The following is a 24,529-nucleotide window of genomic DNA, read 5'->3' as shown; positions in this document are numbered from 1 at the left end:
AGGGGAGCACAAAACACAGCTTTCTGGGTCATCCAAGGTAGCCAGGTAGCCAGGGGGGAGGCTGGGGTGAAGCTGGTGCATGGGGAGTGCCTTCCCAGTGTGTTCTGGCAGTTTGAGTGTTTACCATTTACTGTAGTATTACCCTTGTACCTGTGTATGGTACCCTTTTGTAACTTGCACACGTCACTTTTCTCTGGTATCACACTGTAGGCTACCTCTCACTTTTGTTTGCTTTAGATACTTGCACAAGTGCCACCATTGGCTACGTAACGTTTGTTCTTGTGCTGGAGTGTCTGCCATTTATTGCAGTATTATACCTCTACTTGTACTTTGTACGCTTTTGTAACCTGCACACATATCACTTTTTCCTCCTGTAATGTACCGATTGCTACCTCATGTATTTTGGTTGCTCACTATTGTCACTTTTGATTCATGTAACTTAACGTTTGCTATTGTAATTTGTCCACTTGTAATTTTTCTCCTCATGTATTATTGCTGTTCCTTGTGTGAAGCGCTCTGACACCTTCGGGTAAAGTCCGCGCTATATAAAATCGCATAAATAAATAAATAAAATATAAAAAGTCCAAACGTCACCTGGCCCCCACAGCAAGACCCATTCTTCCTCGTCCACTATGCCCTGAATGTGAAGGGCTGTGGGCGAGGTGCTAAGACTAACACCGTTTCTGGGCTGCGTGGGCCCCAGGGGGGCTGAGGTGAAAATGGCTCAAAGGCCTGAGAAACACCTGGCCCCCAGGGAGGCCGATTCTTGCAAACAATCACCCCTCCCCAGCCAAGCCTCAGCTTGATTGCTTGGCAGGGCAGGTGTGAAGGAGAGGCAACAGCTGACAATCGCTGTCTGGCCGCACAGCGAGGCTGCTTTCATTTTCTCTGTCTGTCTCCGTGCACTCTGTGGGCCGTTTTTTTTCTCCCCTTTCCTAGTCAACTCTCTGTGGACTGGGACAGGGGAGAAAAAAACGGCCCACAGAGGGCACTGAGGCACCGGCCCTTCGGCCCATGCCCGAATGCCCACCTTGCCAATCAGCCCCTGAGTTTAGGGAAACCCGCTCACCTCATGCTATTGGCTATTTGGTGTATTATTTTGCCTTCCATTGGAATACAAGAGGCACTATTTTACTTCTAAAAAGTAGACTCAGTCCTGGCGCTGTTTGACAGATTAATTATCTCATATGGGCATGAGCAATCCCATTCATATCAAACAGGTGGCTCTAGAATGAGGGTGAGACCAGATGCTTGAGGGCGATTTGGTGAATGATGGGAAAAGAATGTTTTGGGCCAGTACTTAAGTTTTCCGACCCTATTTGTTGTTTTGCCACGGCACCAGCAAAATCAAAAGGCAGTCGCTAATGTGATAGACAGCGGCGGTGCATGCAACGCAGGTGAACATCATTTACGAACGCCTGTGTTTATAAGAGTTTGCTAATCAAATCCAGCCAAATGGCATCCATAATGCTCGTTAGCAAACAGAGTGGCTGTCTGTAGGGGTGCAATAACCTGACATTGGAATGAGTGACAAAGTAGAATGGGAACCTGTCCGTCCGTAAGATTAAGAAGCAGAGATAACTTGAAGTTGTAACATGGGGTGATACCACAAAAACTGTCCAAACGGTTCGTTGTAAAATGTGGGAAGGCTTCGCCAGACTCCTGTGCTTCGCTTTCGAAAGTCAGTGTACACAAGACGCAGACATGCCACCAGTGTCACATGCTTTACACAGGATGTGGCAGGCTACGGTTCTACTGCCGACTGCCAATGTTTCTCGCCTGTCCCAGTTCATCTAGGATGCTGCGCGTGATGGGCGTGGCCACTGTGTTTTTGTGCCTAAGGACCGCCTCTTCCTGTCAGTGGGAGCAGCTGCGGGCCTTGGAGCGGCAGGTGACCGTGATCCCCGCCCCTCCCAGCTCTCCTCCCTCCTCGGCGTTGTCGGCTGTTGCTGGGTCCATCTCCACGTTGCTACGTCTTCCGAGACTGGTAGGATGAGTGTTTGCTGCCTGAAAGCATCTTTTAACAGTGACGCCTTCCCCCGTGGTTGCTGTTCTGCTGTTTACTTTGTGGCAATCGTGATGCCGTCTAGCTTGCTATAATTACCCTGTGATGTTAGTTTGATCGCGCGTATAAAGTGAAGTGCATCTGTTCTCCGTAAATTACGGCAGGCGTCTGTCAAAGTATTAGCCAGGGGAGTATTATTAGGTAACTGTTTTTATTATCCTTTATGGGGTCGGTAGAAGCTGCCCTACTCTTTAGTTGGCAGTTGTATACCGTCTTTTAAACAGAACATGCCTAGTGAGCAGCTGCTTGTCGCGGGATGGACCCCTGTCCTCCCTCGCTTGCTGACAGCACTCTGAAGCACTACAAGGCTCAGTCAGTGAATAGTCGGTGACTGCAGTTGAGCTTGCTCCATGTTTTCCAGCTACCTTCATGCTCGGTTTTGTATTTGCCGTTTATATTTGATGTGGTTCCACTCCCTCAAAGTTTTAACGTTGCTCCAGCGGCAATGACCAGTAGCTTTTTTTTTTTTTTTTTTTTTTTTCTTTTGCCTTTCACGCGGACTGTTAAATTTTCTCATGTGACTGCAATTATTTAATACACTGGTGCTTGTTACTCGCAGTGAGAACTCTCGAGGTTGGGCAGGGACGTAAGGGATTTGGTTTGAAACGTTTAGAGTTGTGCCCCTGAGGAAACAGTGGGCGCGTTGTTGTTCCCAAGAAACAATTTCTCAGTTGGGTATCACGAGGTATTTATTATGTTAATCTGCAACCGTTTACACCGACTTTTTATTTCCGACAGCATGGGCGCACACTCGTATAGTTTAACTGAAACTGTCTGACTAGTGCAGAACTGATGAAGGATAGTGGGAGGGATGTAAGAGTCCACCACAAACTTTTTTCCAATTGTCATATAGTCGTTCTTTTTTTAAATACTGAAACAAAAAAATCTAATTTGGAAAGCAGTTGTCACCGCTAGCACGAACAGTTATTTGTCTACTTTAACATTCATAAAACAGTAGAGTACAGACCACTTTACAAAGAACGATGACAACTTATTCCCGAAGTATTATTTCTACTTTCAGAATACATTTACCCGTTGTTTTGAAATCCGCAAAGAATTCCAGGACGGGAGCACTCCCAGAAGTTGCAAATTTCACATCTTCCGTTGCAAACGAATATGTGTAAACAGTGACCATTAAGACCTGTAATAGGTTTACATTTCGAAATAGCAAAAAGGTAACACATAAATGCACTTGCTATTTTTTGTCCCTCAATAGGTAAAACACTTTCCCCACGTTCAATCCTCTGTCCCTGCACGTTCCCCACTTTTGTGGGCACCTGCGTGCATTTCGGTGAAAATCAGCTTTCTTGAGTAACAGTTGAATTTGTATGTGGAAATGATCCTCTGCTACGTGAGTGCACATATAGCTTAGTGTGCCAGGGCCTTTACATTACAAGTTTTAAATGTTCACATGAGCAAGGTTGAAGAGTTTCTTTTTGACCTAGGTGAAACCTACAGAAATCTCAAAGTCCAAATACCAGCAACTGAGCGATTTTAGGATTGGGGCAAAAGTTTTTACTTCTAACCGAGCTACTATTATTCCTGGGTGAAAGACTCAAATGAAGTCAGCGGGACAGTTGAGACTACTGGGCTAGCCGAGAGTGAGACTATGCTGATAGATTTGATGGAGATTCACCGTATGGCAGAGTTATAGTAATTCTAATTTACTTTCAGTGCACTTTATTTGCCTACTAGAAGTTTTACTGTGCTAAATTGCAATGTAATGTAAGTGGAATGTAGAATTATTTCTCCTGAGTGCTATTGCTTGGGAATAAGATATTTACTCTTTTGATTCCAAAAGCTTTTAGTAGTGTGACTGGTAGATAGTTTCTATTGGGGTTTGCTTGCTGAACAAGTTCCATCAAAGTCAATAAGCCTGACTAATGCATGCAAATGCAGGGTTGTGCAAAGACTAGTTGTGCTATTGTCTGTGCGACTGGCCTCTTTATATGCCTACCTTGTACGTCTCTTGTTTGTTTTTCATACTCCAAACTTTGAGTGCTGCTTCCCTTGTATTTCCTAATCCTGCTATTTGGGTGCAGTGCTTTTTTTTTTTTTTCTTTTCTTTTTTTTTTTTTCTTTTTTTCAATATTTACTCATATTGTCAAGTTTTTCTACAACTTTAAACGAAATTGCATAATTCTCTGCTCTTAAACAACAATTAATGCTGACTAGAAGAATTGATAACATCATGAAATAAAATATTTCTCAGAAAACTGTAGCTGGTGAGGTATGCCTTTACCATGGGCGTTTGGAAACATGCAAAGGCCTCCAGTGCCAACACCTTACAGGCTTTCTGGCTGAGAGCTGTAACTATTCAGGGCCAGAAGAATTATGTGGCATGGTTGACTAGTTTAGGGGGCAAGGAAATGCATATTTTGCGAATAACTCCAAATTATGCCACACAAGATGCTATTTTATCAATATTGCCATTTCTTGGTTTCATAGTAAAAAAGATTGTATGAAACGTGTATTGTTGCACTCAACAGCGTAGCCAACATATACATACTTCTTGGAATGAAATGTGGTGTCATTTATTTGAAGGATCACCGATATGTTCCAAACCTTAATTTCAGTTTCGTGTTGGTAACACTACTACTTAATAAAGAGGCCAGCCAAACGGTATAGTACATTTCGACTGGTGTTACTACCTTTTAAGAGACACTTCAGGGCTGAAGATATGGGACCTTTAAAAAGAGAAGTCAGATACTTCGGGTTCCTCAAGTATGAGTGTTTGAATAACCTTTAGAAACCGATGATTTTTATTAATGTGATTCCGTACCTGAGCTCGTTGGTTGGTCCCCGGAGCCGCAGCTGAGCCTGCTGTTCCCCCGCCTGTGCCCCGGAGCAGCAGGGGGCGGTTTTAGCGGCAGAGCGGAGCCTGTTGTTTCCACGCCAGTCCCGCAGTTGGGCGGAGAACACGGACTACAGGGCCCAAGAGTCATCGCGGCCGGAAGCCGTAATTGAGAAATCCGCGCCAGGAGGCGCATAAAGTAAAGGACATCTCCCGGTGGAGCGGGGGTGTGATTCCTTACCCGAGTTTGTTGGTTGGTCCCCGGAGCCGCAGCTGAGCCTGCTGTTCCCCCGCCTGTGCACCGGAGCAGCAGCGGGCGGTTTTCGCGGCGGAGCGGAGCCTGCTGTTTCCACGCCAGTCCCGCAGTTGGGAGGAGAACATGGACTACAGGGCCCAAGAGTCATCGCGTCCGGAAGCCGTAATTGAGAAATCCGCGCCAGGGGGGCGCATAAAGTAAAGGACATCTCCCCGCGGGATCGCGCATGGGACTGCGCCGGGCTAAGCCCGGGCAAAGGGCGGGCCCTCTGTGGCCCTCAGAGGACCGAGAAGGACGGGACGGGCCACCCCTCTTGGCTCCTACTGATCAAGGTATAGTGAGACTTTGATCTACATCTCTGCACATACTGTCGCCTCAAGATACTAGAACTTTCTTTGACTTTTTGCGGGACTCTGTTTGCTGCACCTTCGACATGCCTCTTAAGGGGGCTCCCAAACCCAGAATTCCCCTAGTGACTCTAGTAGGGGGAGGTTAGACTGCTATGTAGACAGGGTATTATTACCCGTTATTCATGATTTGGAAGATCTAGAAACTCGTTTGCCCTCACATAGCGTAGCCTGCAAACATCCCGAGGCGCAGCTAGCCGACACAGCATCAAGTTTGTCCTGGTTGGAGGAATTGAACGCCCTATGTCACATTCGATATGCACCAGTCGAAACCATAGCAGACCCACCCCAAGCACTTTCCAGCCTAATACTTCCCGTACATTTGCTCATTATTGAACGCAAACGATAACATTCTGGCTTCCCCGTCAGTAAAAGCAAACACTAAACAACTTGGGAACCCTAAAACTCCTACGGACAAAAGAAAGCGTTCCGGGGAAAACTGCATGGGGAGGGAAGCAAAACTGCTAAAGCCTTGCACCAGTTCCTCATCGTCCGTCAGCACCCTACCTACAGCTTCCCAGGCCTGCGATAACCTTGAATCCTTTGCACCCCCCTACCAGGCAGCTCTTCTGGACCTGATTGAACGCCTGGTCACCTCTCTAATATCCCCTTTGACTGCAAGAATCAACTCCCTAGGGGATAGGTTAAGGGATATAGAGATCTCAATTAGGGCACCGACTCAACCTAATAAGAACCTGGCAAGACTTAGCCAACCACAGCCCTTACCCGCTACCGTGGTCACTAAGTTAGCTCCTCAAAGAAGTAGCATCCCTCTCAACAGACCTACGGTCCCACAGAACCGCCCTTGTATCTCCTCGTCATCCGACATCGAGCCCACTACCACCAAGAGTATCTTCGCTGATGTAGGGGTGCCAAACGTTCCCACACCCCATGAGGAGAAAACTACTAACCTAGATTATACTAAACATATACATTTGCCTCCAATGGCCTCCCCCTTTTGTCTGTGTTCTCACTGGCGTTATACCAATTACAAAGGGAAAAACTGAGAGATCAGAGGATCTAAAACACAAGGTCATCTATTGGCTGTCTAGGAACCGACCCTTGCCAGTGAACATTAATGGTGCTATTCGAAGTGTTAGAAGGGTGGGTTAGCTCGGCCCCCTTCCAAAAGATCTCCCAGGCGACCTGGTGTTAGTTAGATTCTGTCGTGATCAGGTTGTGCCTTATTTACAAACCTGGTTTCCACAATTAGGGGATGGCCCGATCTCTGTCTGGGGACTCCATGATTTCTACCCTAGGTCCCGCTACCCTCTGCCCTTAAATACAAGACTAGAGAGAACACCATTTTCCAGTAAGAACACGTTTAGAGATTAATTATCGGCCGGATCGGAGTGTATATGTACAGAATGGCTTTAACAACCCCATCTCAAATTATTTTCCATGAAGTGTTTTTAGCAGTGGTATCCAGTGATTAGCAATTCGTTTGAACTGATTTAATAATGTCTTATTATTAATTATTGTAATTAAATGGTTCTTAATGATGTGTATATAATGAATGTTGCTTTTATGATTTTATGTGTCAAAATCGAATAAAGCTAATCTGAATCTGAATAATAGATTCCAATATCGTAGCGAATGGTAGATAATGTGGCACATTCATATGCACCTGGGAAACTCTGTAACATCACATCTTTCCAGTGCTCTGTTGATTACCTGGTGAGCGAAGAGATGATGAGAGAATAATTTGACAAGAGGGGAATGGGAGGTTGTTGAAGGTAAAGGGAGAGAATTGAGTAGATGGAAATAAAAAATGTATACAAACGATGTAAGGACACCTTGAACATTGGAAAAAGGAGAGAGAGAGAGATATAAGAATTGAGCTGGCCATTGAGACAAAATGAGTGGTGGAGGAACGATGGAACCAGCAAGGACTGATGTGAGAGAAAGCAATGGAAGTACAGGGCCTGAAGCTGAGTTTTGGAGAAGGAGGTAAAAAAGGTACTCGGAGGCACGGAATTAACAGGAACACTGGCAGAGATGGAGGTGAGACAGAAAGGTTAAAGAGAAACAGACTGGGCAAACAATGAAAGTGTGATAGTGAGCGGTAAGGAACAGTGTGAATGTAGTATTTGTTCTTGAAGGTCATGCCTTTGTCAAATTCAAAATATATTATGCACAATGTATGTCACTCAAGGTATGTGTCTTATACAAGTAGTTTCTAGGGGCCAGATGTGCGACCAATGGCCATTGCGACTCGCAAATTGTGCCTAATTGCGAGTCACAATTTGCGAGTCGTAATTGCCAATGTACAACAGTGTCTGAGGCACTGTTTGCGATTCCCAATGGGGTCACAAATTGCATGCCTCATGCATATTAATGAGGCAGTCGCAATTTGCTACCCCATTGGGAATGGCTGGCACTCCCTGGGATGGTGGCCTGCAGGGGTCAGCAGACCTCCATGTCCAGGACTGCTTTTAAATAAAGCAGTTAAAAAAAAATGCAGCTCATTTCTTGTAAAGGAAAACAGGGTGCATTTAAAAAAAAAAAAAAGTTTTTCATTTTTTAAGGGCAGGTAGCGGTCCCTGGCACCACTGCCTGCTCTGAAAAAATGTTAGCGCACCCGTTCACAAAGGTGAAGGGGTCCCCTGGGGACCCAAGAGGGTGGTTAACTGCAAGTGTTTTGCAACACAATTGTGTTTGCAAAACAATCTTACGTAGGGTTCATTAGGAAGGGACGCCCTTGGAACGCAACCTCCTAAGAGCGAGTCACTAACCCTATTTTGCACGTCGCTATCTAATTAGCGACTCACAAAATAGGGTTAGTACATGGGTCATAGGATTTTGCAGGCGCAAACAGGTCTAAAACCCATTTACGCATTCAAAACCCCGTTGTACATCTGGCCCCACATCTTTCTCCCTGTAACGTTTTTACGTTGGCAGTTGCAAGTGCTAGATACTTCTACTGTTAGTCATGATTGGCCTTGAAGAACCAAATCTGTCTTAACCAGACACATCGTTACACTGATCCTATTGGATCCCTTGCAGTCTGTTAGCGTATTAATTTAGATTGTGGCAGTGCACTGTTACTAGGCATTCATACATATTTAATGGAAATAATACAGAACACATTTCATCCAGCTCCAATGCAAGTTAGCTGGCTAACGGTGGACAACATATTACATTTACATTTGTGTGTTGCTGATAAAGCACTGTAAAACTCCTGTGCCATTTTTTTGCAGTTCATAACATAGCATATGCTCAAACACAAAATGGGTCGGACTCGATTACATCTCTCAGAATTGTGGGAAGATGAGCTATAGGAAGAGCAATCTTTATTTATGGTTGGACATACAACTTAAGTGATATATTTCGTCTAGATCTCATGTCAGCTCAACATCTTTCACCTTAATCCATTTGGCTTGTTTGGTTGAACCCCCTTCGGACAGTTGCATGTCCATCATGTTATGAAATAATCCACTGTGTTTTGCTGACGTTCACATTGGCTCCCAGAGTAGTCCATATGAAATGCGGCAACTCCTTACTCCCCAAAAAGGAATACGGGAGGGGAGCCACAGCAATGTACTGTGTCTACCACCTCCTCAAGCAAATACTTACTCCTACACCGCAAAGTATGACCAGCGGAAATACATGGAAACTCAAAACCCATTTTTCTGTCCATAAATTGTTTTAATTGGTCCTCTGGAGATACATGGGAGTTTAATGAAGTTTTTTCTACAACCAGCACTTGAAATAATGTGAACTTTTGTAAGTGGTAAAATAGTGAGGGGGTGGGTGAGGGGCTTTTAAGAAGAAAATGAGTATGTAGATTATCACTCTGATACACACAGGACCGTTACTGGTGGCTATTTTGACTCCACATTTGGCTATATAGATGGAAGAAATATCACCAGATGTAAGAGCAAACCACATGATGAAAAAGACATACCCCAGGGGTGGTGTGGTTTTCCCAACCTCTTAGAGAGATGGAATGGACCCCTTCACATGTGTGTACTTAGTCAGTCAATCAGTCAGTAGTAACTCTATTCGATTCAAGAAAGAAGAATCATAAAAGTATACAGTTTTAAACTTACAAATTCACAAATGGTATTTCATTTCCCAGAGTTAAAACACAAAACTCCAGCAGAGTATATCAAGAACAGAATACATATAGATATATTCCTATATTTGTCCATAAAAAATTTACTTTAAAAATCAATATAAAATCACGGTTATAGCAGATTTCATTCTATAATCCCAGTCACACCCCTCACAAGCTAATATGGAAACATAAAGTGAACTGGTCATTATCAAAAGCGTCATTCTCACAAGTTAATAAGCAAATATAAAGTGCACTGTGCATGATCAGAAAACGGCATCCTTACATTGCATAAAAGCTGATTAGCCTCTCGCGCTAACCAGCTTAAATTTAGCAAACCACTAGGAGAATTTGGTACATTATCGCTAAAAGCGCTCAAAAACCGAAGTTCCTATAAAATCAAGGTCAGTTATCCCTTTACGAGGCTCATAAATAAGTGTAAAATGCACTATATGTTTTCAAAAATTGATCATAACATTACTTAAATGGGTTGGCCTCTCACGCCTTCCCACTCAAGTATGTAAGACCACTGACTTTACTTTAATACATTCTAGCTAAAAGCGTTAGTCATCATCAACATTTCTAACAATTTCAGTAATTTTCAGAAATAAGATCAAAATCAAAAATATCAGAAGACACAATATCAGTAACGATTCCTGATTAAAATTGCTGATCTAATGAAACTGAGCATAGAACTACATATAACAGCAGTTGACCATGATTTTAAATGCTCAAAACCTTCCCTAAAATTACAGGGTCTAATGTCCCTTAGGAGGGGTTTAATAAAGCGATCACGCAGAGCTTTATAAAGTTTACATAAAAACACAAAGTGCAATGTGCATTGTTTAGTGCAGTGGAGTGGTGTGGCTCACTGGTTAGAGGCGGCAGACCCGTAAGAGGTCTGCCGTCCTCTAACGGGTATGAGGCAGACCCGTTAGAGGACGGCCTGTGACCAGGGTTCGATTCCCGACGCGGCAGGGTCGTGGACCAGGGTCAGCGGGCCCGATAATTCTCGCCTCGGTGCCTACTCCAGTCAGGGACCACACTCTGCAACTCTGGGCATTAGCTTGCCTCATCTTCACAACGGCCCCCCCAGACCGCCAGGGATGCTTGGTCGCACCTTAGAGATACCCATTAGGGACCATCTCTCAGGGTGAGCCAGGACGGGTTCCCCAGCGGTCGAAGCGCGGAGATACTCCTCCGGGAGTCGATTCCTAGTGCTATATAAACCCGCAATTAAATTAAATTACATTTAGCTTCATTATCACATGGGCAAGGGGGTAGCCTCTCACACCAACCTCCTTGCTTTGGAAAAGCCACTAAAAAGTGCAGCGCATTTAACCGAAATCTAGTTAAGTAAAAACGCCATTGCGTGTGTAGAGTAAAAGATAAATAAAATTGTTGCTGGAGTATAACTGTTTGGTATGGAAGTTGATTTTCATGTTTAGACAAGCCTAATATAGTACGATATGCATTCTTAATCACCATTTTTGTATCTGATTTAATCAGATGTGGGTTATTGAAAATCACCAAGACCAATTTTTTCAAAGGTTTCTTTTACGTAAAGCAGCCAGGGAATTTTCAAGGCATTTTCCAAATTTATGCAATCTTTCAGAATTTCTTTTGAAAACAGGTCTTTCGAGGACCATATTTCCCCCCATAAAAGAAGTGGGGAAACGTAGATATTGTCACTCACGAAATCTAGGCCTACCACGGAATGACAGAATATATTTGGAGAACTACTTGGCACTGATAACAGGCGTTTTAAAAACTTGTTCTCCATAATTTGTAACTGTGCACATTTATGGTATCCCCATACTCCTGCACCGTAAATTGCCACAGGCAAACATTTTGATTTATACAGGGTCTTTAACTAAGCAATTGGTTTTTGACCGTTCTTGCTAGCGAAGCGAAAGAGAGCCTCTATCGATCTGGTGGTTTTTTGTACCCGTGATATTATAAGAGGGTCCCAATTTAGAGATTTGTTAAAAACATTTCCCAAATAACTAAAATTTTGAACTTTTTCGATAACCTTGTTATCTACAACAAATTTACGTGTTTTGGTCTTATTTGGGCCACAGACCATTGTAAAGGATTTTGTGAAGTTTACCTTTTAGGTATAAACCCAACATAAATTCATTAAAAGCGTCCGAGCATATTTTCATACTATTTGCAGTCTAAGTCATTAACGCAGTGTTGTCTGCATAAGACAATAAGGGTAAGTATTTGCCATTAATTTTAGGGAAGTCCAAACCTTTTTCAATCAAGAATTTTTCTTAACCATTCGTGTAAGCTAAAAATAAAAAGGGGGCAAGAATACAGCCCTAGCGGACACCTTCCGTTGATGGGATGGGCCCTGTCTTTTCGCCTCCAGGCCCAAATCGAATGGCCACGGAGGTGGCGGCGTGTAATCTACGTAGCAAAGTTATCAACGGTTCCTCAAAACCCATAGTCTCCATCAGTAGCCATAATTTCTCCCTGCACACAGTATCAAAGGCACTGGATAATCCATAAAGGCCAGGTGCATAGAAACACTCCTGGCCTTTATCTACTTACCCATAATCGGGGCCAATTTGAGACACTGCTCCGTTGTACCTCTGCCATTTCTGAAGCCATACTGTTATTCCACAATGACGCCTGATGAGTTTGCCCATGTCTCTAGGCGAGCCAATATTACTCTCCCCAATTGCTTACAAGATGCGTCTATTAGGGAGATTGGCCGGTAGCAACAGGGTTCGCTTTTATTGCCCCTTTTAAAAATTGGGACCACTACTGCCTCTTTCCATGTCGATGGAATACGCCCCACAATAATTGCCTTAAAAACATTTAGCAGCAGAGGTACCCACACAACAGGATTATTTTTGAACAAATCCAGGGGTACTGAGTCAGGACCTGGTGCCTTAAGTGGCATGCCTCTTCTCAGGGCCTCCTCCACTTCCCCCAAAGTGAGCGAGAGAATAAGCTGTTACGCAGTCTCAATATTAAAATGAGTTTCATCCTCGCTTTCATTTTTTTAGGATAGTACCCTTTGGGTTAAAGATCCTGGAGTAATGGGACTCCCAAACCCCCCCAGTTTTCTGCATAATCATGGTCCTATTTTCACTGCTAAGGAAGGGTTGATTTATCACCTCCCAAAATAACCTTCTATCCCTGAGTTCAGAGGCTTTCTCTAAGTCATCCAAGGCTAGTTTTTTCAATTCTAATTTCCTTTTTTCTATGGTCTCTTTATAATTTATTCTTGCCCACTTGACCATCTCCTTATCCCGCGGGATTCTATGTAAGGCCTTCTTCAATAAAGTATGTGCTGCAGAGCCTTCAGCATCAAACCATTTATTGTCTCTGGTACCACCCTTCCCTATAGGTTTAAGCAAAGTCCTAGCCACGCTCTCGCATAGGGCTTCAAAATTCTGGACAATTAGTTCCGGCTCACAAGTATTCGTAAGACAGGAGGCTACTTGTAGACGGTTGGCCTTAAAAATAGTTTCCTCCAATTTTTTTGGATTAACCGTATCCCATTTTAGCCTAGGACCCTGATTCTGGGTATATTTTATGGGTTGTTCAGGTAATTGTTCCTTACCAGCCACAGTACTAGTATTATGATCACAAGCAGGGTTTGCTTCTACTTTAAAATCTTCAATAAGGTGAGCATACCTACTAGAGACCACAACAAAATCAATTGTACTCATTTGACCCCCATTCCCCTGAAACGTTGGGATTGGCGCTGATTCAGTATTGGTCGCCATATCTAACATACATAGATGATTTATTACAATAATATTATTCAAAGCGTCACCCTGTATAGTGTGCTTAAAATGTGCAGTTGGTTGATCATTGGTATCAAGTAGGCCACAGGCCTTGGTCCCACTTTGATGGCATGAGGTACAGTTAAAATCCCCCAACCACATAATACACAGGGGGGAGTTTTTTCAGTCACCTTTGCTACTTCAGCCTGTAAGCCATCTATAACAAATGCAGTGTGTGTATCAAAAATGTTATTGTACCAGTTAATCAAGAGAAGAGGGACGGTGAGTAAATTAGTAATCAGGATTAGTTGATACCATGGGGAGACCATTAGTTTATCAATTTTCAGAGACTTATGTTTAACCGAAATTGAAGTCATTAGACCACCTTTTGCCCTTCCTGCCAACGAAGGTACAGCATGAACAGTAGATGAGAAATATCCATCCAGACAAGGGTCAGTTTTACTCCAAGTCTCCTGAAGACAAATAATGTCAAAGGAATTGATATAACCCATCCACACCTCATCCCGTAGTCTTCGTGCAATACCTGCCACATTCCATGATATTAAACGAAGGGTACACCTATTCAGTTGGTTTTTTCCTCCATCTAGATATTTACTTGAATCTGACCCCTCAACCAGTTGATCAACTTGTAAAGATTCCTGGTTCTCTTCGCTCTCCGTAACCAGAACCTGCGCTAAGTTTTTATTACAGGACGACTGAAGATCATCACATTCATGGTCAACAACGAATGTGTCCGCACTAAAGTTCCCAATGCCTAAGGGAGAAGTGATCTCATCCTTAATGGCACTTTCCATAAAATTCCCTGTTTGTAGTCAATCGACCTCTGCTAGGGTACTCGGAGGATCAAAGCGATTTACATGAAACCAGGGTGGACATTGTGATTGCTGGTTTGTTTTATTATAACACCCTATTCCTGCTAGTTTCGGTTGCCATGAAAGTGGACGGTAAAAGAACCCCAACGGTAGGATCATAACTTTTGATTTATCCATAATTTGGTCGGACAGCCTATCATTTATAGCTCTCACCAGTCCTGGGGACCTAAAGATTAGAACTATACAGTCCCCCTCAAGGGTTTTCTCAGTTGGCCCAACCCATCTAACTCTTCGTGCCATCTTCAATTCAGAAAACAGGATACTACTATTAATTCCCGTTTTGGCATTAACAAGATGCAATGTTTTATTTCTCAGGGCTGTCCAATCTTCCCCTTGCCCTGGGTTCAATGGTCGAACATTTACCAAAACAGCAATATAGGGTGTAGTTTGGGGTGGCAGATTTAAAATTGAGTCTGGGCTACTAACAGGTAAATGTTGTGGTGGGTGATCCACTACGCTTATCTTATGTCTGCCACCTTTATTATGAGGGATACCCGCCCCTGCTGATTTGTTCACAATCGTCAGGTTTGACGCCTGGTTACCGGCCTGGGCAGAGGTGTCTACATCCGAGGTGGAACTCATAGGGCCATTGGAAATTCCAGGCCCCGGGCGGTCTGATGTAACTACTTCCCCACTTCTATTTTTACCCGTTTGAAGGGATAAGCCGGATCTAAATCCAGCTTGTGATGTGCAGCTATTTAAATATTGATTTTCAAAACTTGATAGCCGTTTTTCGATCTGCCAGTTTACTTAATATGGGTTGTACATGTGCATTCATCACTTCTTCAAGCTTACTCCAGAAGTTTCCCCCCATACCTTGGTGCAAAAATGATGCTGTTTGTAGTGGTATTGTATCTAGTAGTACTGGGTCATGACTAGACTCAGTTACAAATTCAGGGGTTATCTCAACGGTTTCTTGCGCACCTTTATTTCCCTGGGATTTAGTTATATACTGTTTGCGTGATTTTTTAGTTATCTGTGCCCTTCGTTTTTTACTTAATGGGGGAGAACTACCTCCACCTATCTGTTTAGATCTTTGTGCCCTTGTTAATACAGCTGGTTTTTCTCCTGGAGTGGGTGGATCCGAAATCTCTTCAATACTGGAAGAATCTTGCGGGAACAAGGGGCCCCCATAAGAATCTGGTCCCCCCTCCGCCTGGCCCTCAACTCGGTTTGTACCAGTAGTATCATAACGACTCTGAAGCAGTTGTGAATCAAGAGAAAGCCTGCGTTCCGTTAACTTGATTTCATTAATAATTGCAGATTCGGCTCTTACTAGGAACGCGTCCAGAGTGCCCACCACACTTTTACTTTTACCTTCCTTTTGGTTTTGTCATGGCTTTCATTACTTCGTAAGAGACACTACCCTTTCAGGAAACAGAGTAAAGTTACCAAGACAATTAAGGCACCAGACACAAAAGTCACTTCAGTGGCAAAAGGCACTATTTGATACCAGAGTCTTACTTCCTTCGTCCAGTCAGTCAAGGGTTAGGGCCGTGGCCCAGCCCGGCCCCTTTTGTCCCTAGACGGCGCCCTTTGCCCGGCGCCATCCGCGCGCGTCCCGCGCTGCGGGGCACCAGCTGATGTTAAATACAGCCCTGGCGCCGCCTGATGATGCTGTTGTCTGGTGCCTGGGCTGGGGCTGCTGGGAGTTGTGGTCTGGTCCCCTCACGGCATTTGCAAGGTGCCCAATGCCGTGTTCCTCACGGCGCGTGCAATGCCAGAAGGTTTGCCCCCTCGTGTCAGACTGTATGTTGGGCAAAAGACAACGTTTTCACATTCTCGTTCTTCAAATAAAGTCTTCGGGCATTCTAGACCCCCATTCTTGGCATGTTCAATAATGATCCTGTATCGTGACTGTTTCACTGATGTGACCTTGTCGGCAGCTTTATTCTCCCAAAGCCTCCTCAAGCCTCCCTTCAGGTACGGGGCCAACTCAGCTTCCCGTGGCACTCCTAAGCCACGACGCGTCCCTTCACTGGAAAAAGGCCGGTACCGTATCAGTGCCGCAGGCTGAAGTCTTCCGCACCAGTTACATGTTTTGGGCCCCCACCTCTCCTCCAAAAATCGCAGTTGAGAGATGCCGATGCCAGAACCTCCAGTCACCGGCTCAGCAGAGGTCCGGACTACAGATCCCAGAATGCTCTGTCAAAAAAAAAGCACGGACAAAATCACTTTTTTTCCCCTGTGATTATTTTTTTCTTTTTTTTTTTACATGTGAGGACCGAATTCATCAAACTTATCGCCATCTCTTTTGACAGCAGATAAAACCGGCTGTATTACTTCACATATCCCTTCAGCATGGTTCTGGTGTACTCGGATGAACTCCACACTTATTTTCAAGGGTTAATTTGAAACCCTTTTTAGTGCAGAATGAATGCAAAAGTATTATTACAGACATCCAAATATCATAGCGAACATAAATGCACAAAAAGTGGAAATTAAGGAAACAGACAACATAGTATGTTTTGAAGATTTCTAAATGCCCAGTCTTAGCATCAAGAGTATGCCATTCCAATAGACTTCTGTATTTAGATAAAATACAATCTCGCGCGCGCGGCGTTGACTTACTGTGATTCTGAGTTTGCCGAGTTGTTTTTCCTCCCGGTTTGCGTGCGCTGCGTCATTTTGGATCTGGCTGCGTGATCGCACAAGACTTTTCGACCGCGAGTACGTCCTAGCGGCCCGCCATCTTGCACTGCGAGAGTTGCTGAACGCAAATACATCATAAGGGCCTGCGATCACGCATCGCTGGAGTAAATTGCGAACACGTAGATGCGACGCGCAGCTGACTTCCGGCGGGAGATTTGAACAGCTCGCTTTCCCAAACTTGCAAAAATTGCAATTCTGCACCAGAAATCTACCGCAGGCAGCATAAACCTTCTGAAAATGATGATTTGGATCAGAATAACTCAGCAGGTTGACATTTATTTATCTATTGGGGGGGGGGGGGGGAAAGAAGGAAGTGCACCAGAGTTTTCAACTTCCTGCCCAGCAGGCTCCTCCCAGTGCTTTGTCCATGTCCTGGTCACTTTTCATTTGGATCTGGAGCTGGAAGGATTACTTTTTGTGGCTGCTGCTGGATATTTGTATTTGAGGACTTTTTGTTTGGATCACTTGTGGATTTCAGATTTTACAAGTAAGTTGGTGTATGTTTGGGGCATTGCAGTTGCTGCAACTACAATTTTTAAACTTTTTCAAAACTTAAAAAAATATATATTGTGGGTAGGCACAGTATCCAGTAGGCCCAGGGTTAGTCATGGGTGCATGATACAACTGTTTCTGTGAGCTTTGTTGAACTTAAATATCATTTATGTCATGGAATTGAATTGCTCACTGTTTTATATGTGGAATTTATTTTTAATTTTGGGGTGCATGTAAAGCCACACAAGCCAGTAGGCCTAGGGGTACTCAGTGGTGCCTGGACCAAGGCTTTTTGTGGGGTCTCTTGAATATTTTAACCATCATTTAGGGCATGGATGGCATTGGATTTTGGTGTTTTTCGAATTTTTTTTTTGGGGGTGGTGTTGGGGCCTGGCCATGTGGGTGGGGGCCATTTTGAGGCCTGGTCCAGACAGGACCTGGCCATGTGGGTGGGGGCCAAGGGGTCATTTTGAAACCAGGCAGTGTGCTTTGTGCTATAGGCCTGTACCCAGTCTGCCCTGCTTTTTTTATCCATTATGCCCAGGGGTACTCAGTGGTGCGTGGACCAAGGCTTTCTGCGGGAGGTCTCTTGAATATTTGAAACCTCATTTAGGGCATGGATGGCATTAGATTGTGGTGTTTTTTTGTGTTTTTCGTTTTTCTTTTTTTTGGGTGGTGTTGGGGACTGGCCATGTGGGTGGGCGCCGTTTTGAGGCCTGGTCCAGGCAGGGCCTGGCCATGTGGGTGGGGGTCAAGGGGCCATTTTGAAGCCAGGCAGTCTGCTTTGTGCCATAGGCCTGCACCCAGTCTGCCCTGCTTTGTTTCATCCATTATACCCAGGGGTACTCAGTGGTGCATGAAACAACTCTCTCTGTGTGGTCTCTCTTCTATCAATGTAAACATCTATTTTTGATTAGAAATAATTGCAATTTTTATTTTTGGTCTTTCCGTTTTTGGTTGTGTTGTAATAATAAATGCCTAGTTGCAAATATTAATTGAAGCACGACATATGCAACATTTTATTTAACTGATGTTCCTCTGGCTTCCTTTGCTTTTAGGTGCACAAAGAGAACCACAAATCATCCTCATCGTTCATCATCAGTGCCAGGAAGAAGTCCTGCTGCGGTGTGTGCAGCACCACGTGACGTCACGTCACATGTGGCCACAGACAACTCTGCAACTCGTGCAACTGCGGCCTGCTGTTCTTCTGACCTCTTAAGAAGATGGGCTCAAAGAAAGGTGGCCATAGCTCCTCTACCAAGAAAGTTGCCAGTGCCACTGCCAGGAAGAAGTAGCAGTAGAAGCAAGTGGCGCCACTTACCAAGGAGACTGGTGTGCCCACAGACACATTTTTTGGAGAGAAAAAAACTACGCCTGCAGCAGCGGTGTCCACTGGGGACGAAGCTGGGAGCAGCACCTCAGCTTCATTGGTCTCGGTGCCACCATGCCAAGTTAGGCCCAAGGCCATGAGTGCCGCAGAGGCAGCCACTTTAATTGCTCAATCGCCATCGACCAGTGATGTTGGCGTTGACTCATCGCAAGAAAGTATCATCCAATCAACGCAGGGTGTAACTCATCTGACAAGTGTTCAACCACAGCCGTAACGACAACCACAGGTGCTACAAGGAGTGGCGCAAGTAGTGGTGCAACTGCCCACAATGCTTGTTCCTCCAGAAGTAGGGGCACATCAGGAAATCGGGATTCAAGCGGAGGTATCATCAGAGAAAGCCACTCTTCCTGATGATCAATTGTCTTCCAGATCCCCAGCAAGAAAAAGGTCAAGTAGGGCTAGTACAAGTTCTTCTTCCAGGCCCCTTCCTTCTGATATTAATCTTGAGTGGAACCCACCAATGCAGTCTGAGAGGTCGGCATGCCATGAGCTGACAAAGGTAGCTAAGCCTAAAACGAAGGTTCCTGCAAGGCTTTCACTTATGGGTGATGACGACGAACAAGAAGCAGAAGTGGTGGATTCTGCTGCTGATGAACAGTCTGACGATGACGACCCAGTCATCACAGCCGTCACTCCAGCCCCAGCGGGCATGCAGCAGACAGACATTTTTACCCTATCCCGAATTGCTGCTGAGCGGGATGTGGGCGGCGTGGCACTGGTACCAACACAGGTAACTACTACACCAACATGACCTACAGCTGCCATATTTTCTCGTCAGAAGGGCCTGCAGGGACCTCCATCCAGGTCGACCTCCATTACCTCAAGTCGTGGTGCTGTAAGTGCACAACAGAGTCACATTCAGCCATGCCCATCCTCCACTTCACCTGGCATTGAAAGTAGCACCTCCTCCACCACCACCAGAAATCTCCAGTCCCCAGTTTGGGACTTTTTTTAGTATTAGCAAAAAGGCGGAAAACCTAGTCATTTGTTCGATTTGTAAACAAGTAGTCTGGGTAAGCTTGGTACCAACTATGGTACCGGAGACCAGAGAGGTCCTCTAAAAAACACTACATAATCCAGTGGGAGGCACACCTAAGTAACATCTGGAAAGCCACAAGTACAAATCCAAATGTAGACATTGATATTGCATGTGATGACGAAGAGGAGCTGATCGTGCAGGGGGGAGGTGAACAACCGAGAGACATTTTTTTCTGGTACACACAGAACTCTTGGCAGTAGCACTGCAGTGGTAGCACCCACACCCTCCTCTACCCCAATAACATCAAGGAGGCACAGTAGTCTGGTAGAGACACCAATGCGAAAAAGTACATCAATGAGCCTAACTGGGTTGAAGAGGTCTGCATCCTCATCACATATGAAAACAGTCCAGACCACCATTAAAAGCATGTTTTGGTCGGAGGCGCCATTGGAACGCAACCACCCAACGGTACATCTTTATAATGCAATGCTGGCTAAAATGTTAGTGCAGGACCTTCCTTTTTCTTTCGTGGAAGGGATTGGTTTTCGACAATTTATGGCAACAGTCTGCCCTAAATGGAAGGTTCCTTAGCCGGTCCTATTTTGCCAGAGTTGCGGTTCCAGCACTACATCAAGATGTGCTGGAGGTGATTGGGACAGCTTTGCATAAGAGTGCTGTTCACACTATCCACCTGACAACAGACATGTGGACCAGTTGCCAAGCCCTTGATTACATGTGCATCACTGCACACTGCGTCTCATTTGCAGGGGTTAGAGAAAAGATGTCTGCAGGTGTTGACAATGCCACAATTTTTCAAGCTAGTCGGAAACATGCAACAGTATCCATGTTTGCCATGGAGAAATCTCATACTGCAGTAAACATTTTGGAGGAGTTTAACAGTAAGGGTTTTTAATGGCTGCATCCAAGAAAGCGCACAATTGGTTATGTTTCCACGGATAATTGCAGTAATATAGTTAGGGCCATGAATGATGGTGGCTATTTCAGAGTGCCGTGTTTGGCGCACAGTATTAACATTGTAGTTCAAGATTTCCTGAAAAAAGAAAACAGTCAGCAAGTTACTGACCACCTGCCAAAGAATCTGCACACATTTCAGCCATTCTTTTAAGGCCCGGAAGCAGCTCAGGAAACTTGAACATGACCGTAGAGTGCCAGTCAGAGGACTCATCCAGGAGGTGGTAACACATTGGAACTCAACCTTCTACATGCTTGAGCGTCTGTCTGAGCAGTGCTTGGTAATCAATGAGTATGTCTTTGCATGGGGTTCTTCTATGAAAGACATGAGGCTAGAGTTGGAGGAATGGGACCTAGTTAAAAACCTGACAGACATGCTTCGTCCTTTTGAGGTCTTCACGCGTGAAGTCAGCAGGGAGGACTGTACTTTGGACAAAGCTATCCCATTGTTGCGCATGCTAGAGCACCAACTGAAGGCGGTGTCTTCTACGTTCAAAGATGATGCTGACAAGCAAGACGCATATCCGTTGGCGGAGCGCTTATTAACCCGCCTACTTGACAATGAAAGCCTTAAAAAAATACATACAGAACAACATTACATTGTGATCCACGGTACAAAAAGGCACTGGCCAGCAAAGCATTCATTCCTTTTACTGTAGCAGATGTTTCAAAGTACAAACATTGGCTAGCTCTGTCAGCCACTCGGTTCGAAAAAGAGCGGCAAGAAATTGAAGGAACCGACAGAAGTACTACTGAATCGGCAGACCATCTGGCGTCCAGGCCCACTTCTGAGGCCGAAGGTAGTCACTTTCCCTCACAGCCGTTACCTACACCAGCAACCGTATCATCCTCACCTGCACCAGGCCCAGCCATAATATTGTCGTAAGCGGATTGGATAACTCATCAAGGGTTTGCTTGTTCCAGTGCTGATTCGAAGGCCACAGATGGTACGCAAAGTGGAGCAGCCCTGGATGACCTTGAGTGGATGGTGCAGGCCTATCTGGATGACCCAACACAGGTCTACATTGATCACAACCCATTGCTTTATTGGTATGGGAAAAGGCCTCAATGGCCACTGATTACCAAGCTGGCTATAAATTATTTGTCTTACCCACTCGCAAGCGTGTCTTCTGAATGTGTTTTCAGTGCTGCTGGTGCCATTGTAACTTCAAAGAGTACCCGCCTCTCGCCCAAAAATGTGGAGAGGTTAACAATGATCAAGATGAATCAGCACTTCATACCACCAGATTACAAAATATGTGAATGCGCGCAGGAAGAAGAGGACATCGACTTAGGTGACAGAAGTTCTTTTCTGTTAGCTGACCTACTCCCGTCTCAATTCAGAGTTTGAGGACGAGCTCTACTTCCCTGACACCTAGGCCTGAAACTGACTTCCTATTTTTTCCGTCCTGACTCCTTATTCACTTTTACTTCTGTGTCTTTCTTTGTTTTGCAACTTTTACCACAACAAAACTCTAATCACAACATATCCAGCAGCAGCACTGTCTTCGTCTTATTTCCTTATTGAAGGTGCCGCTGTCTGCAATCCTGAAGTTCACAAGTTCACAACTCAGTCATGCTCCTCTATCCTCCTCCTCCAGACTCCCCCTATCAATGTCCCTCAAGGCAGATGGCTGGATTACGCAGAATGAAGAAACTGTCGCTTCGTAGACGAGTCCCCTCAAAAGAAGTGGGACTGGAATTACTGACTATATGCTGATTGCTGACAGTTACTTCTGAAATTGACACGAGAGGCTGCCATGTGGGCCTTCACTTTAAGAACAAGATGTGGACAAAAAGTGGAACAGGTAATGAATAATGAGATGGCAGTCAGTGGAGAGCACTGGCTGTCTGGCTCTGATGAATATCAAGGAAGTGAGCAACCCGGAATACCCTTGAGGGCTTGGGTAATGAAAGGAGAAGGGTAAAAGTGCCTTCAAGGGACTTATTCAATCTATATTTGTTGATTGAAATTATTATAGAAAGGACCAATGGATCATCCTTGGGGTGAATTAATCAAAACTAATCAATTTATATTATCAACATATAACATATAAACAAAGACACAAGGTGTATACGAAAAAGTTTTTATCAAATAGTTCATTAAATCAACTTCATATACAGATAAATAAACAAATAAGATTTTAGGACTGTGGGTACACATATAAATAATTTCAATCAACAAATATAGATTGAATAAGTCCCTTGAAGGCACTTTTACCCTTCTACTGGCTCTGATGAAAGCAATTGCTGTTTGTTTGTTGTGCATGAAATGAATCCTCATATGTCTTCTGTTATTATTTAATCTATTACACACTAAATGTAACTCCAGTCTACTCTGTTTTTTTACCTTGTTTAATTCAAATTCTACTTCTACTGCAGGGACCACTACGTTGCATTTTTTAATATGCAAAATTTTCTTGGACTCACTGTGTGTGTGTGTAGACTGCGAATGCATGAACAACATTGAGTTTGCCAATATACCATGATGATGATGAGTCTTGATGATCAAAGTTACATAATATCTTTTTTCTTTACAGTCGCTCACTGGGATGGATGGATCATCATCGTCGGTTTACGGAAGAACTATGGCCATTTCGTGAGTGGTAAACAGGTAAACCAGTCAACAACAACTACAGCAGAACTACATGTCTGTCTAGTCGTGGTATGGAGTGGTCGAGCCAGTGTAGTGTTATGCCAGAGTCCAGACAGCAGTTCATGTAAAATTGCGGCTATGTGGCCTGCTGCATACAATTAGATATGCTTTGTCTGTCTGTGTCAAAGAGGTGTGCTACATCAGGTTGCTTCATTCACTCAGTGGTGCCTGCCTTGACCGTCTGCATGGCCCTGGCCTGCTGTGCTGTGTGCTAATTACTATCCTTGAAAAGGAGACTCAGAGTACGCACTTTAGAAATGATGCTTGTATGTAATACTACTGTCGCCTCTGAAACTGAATTATTGTTATTTTTGCACTACACACCGTACCTTATATTTTTTTCTCCGTGGTGTTTTTTAATATCACTTCCTGTTTTTCCATTAACAACTACAGGCCGGCTTTTTCCCTGTGCAATGGGAAAAACGATTAACTCAGGCTTACCATTAGCGATCCGCAATTCCGCATCCGCCAGGCAGTCAGTGGACAGTGTGTCTGTCTGGTTACCAAGATTGATCGACGGAGCGTCAGATGGAATGGAGGAGTACCGCGAATAAGAGGAATGGCTGGATGCATGCAACTTCCCAAATTGAACAGGACAACTACAACATACAGTTACAGTATCCTCTTCACTTCTCCTTATCTTTTAAATAATGTTATTGTTGTGAACTTCTGAGTGTGACTCTGTGCGTTTGTTTGCTCTCTGCTTCAAATTCATCCCTCCAGCTATTTGATAAGTTTCTTTGCTATTTTTAAAACTAATTTAATGTACTAATAAGTGTTTATTCTCTCTGAGGGCAGATAGGCAAGTGAAATTGCGTAATTACTGCAGCCCTGTACTGTCAAATATTGTTTCTTCATAGTTAGTAAGTTTTAGTAAGTACTACTTTTCAGTAACATAACCATCCATTTAGCAAACAACTTCATGCACTCAGTAGTGCACTTCCTTAATGTCCCTTAAAAGATTTATGGATGTCTTCGTATCCAAAGATTTGTTTTTCTTCATTTGTTGTTTGTCCATGCTATGTTTTTTTTCCCCTCTCCACAAAACTTTCCCAAAAACCCCCATTCCCATCCAATTTTCAAACCCTAACCCTCTTCGTCCGGGCTGTGTGGTTTTCATTGAGGTGGGACTAAATGACAACAATTTCACACACTTGCTGGGGAGGATAAGGT

General features: G+C 44.2%; 1 protein-coding gene across 1 annotated transcript in view; it reads left to right on the top strand.

Moving 5' to 3' along the window:
• Nucleotides 1–1,970: 1,970 nt before the first annotated feature.
• Nucleotides 1,971–24,529, top strand: part of OSBPL1A (oxysterol binding protein like 1A) — a 2,145,795-nt gene continuing 2,123,236 nt past the window's right edge. The window contains exon 1 of the mRNA XM_086965647.1: nt 1,971–1,987. The gene's annotated coding sequence lies outside the window, so the exon portion shown is untranslated. The remainder of the gene's footprint in view (nt 1,988–24,529) is intronic.

This window comes from Lissotriton vulgaris, chromosome 4_1 (genome assembly GCF_964263255.1).
Source record: "Lissotriton vulgaris chromosome 4_1, aLisVul1.2, whole genome shotgun sequence".
NCBI lineage: Eukaryota > Metazoa > Chordata > Amphibia > Caudata > Salamandridae > Lissotriton > Lissotriton vulgaris.
Note: the sequence above shows the minus strand (reverse complement) of the source record. Positions and strands in the feature narration are given on the sequence as shown.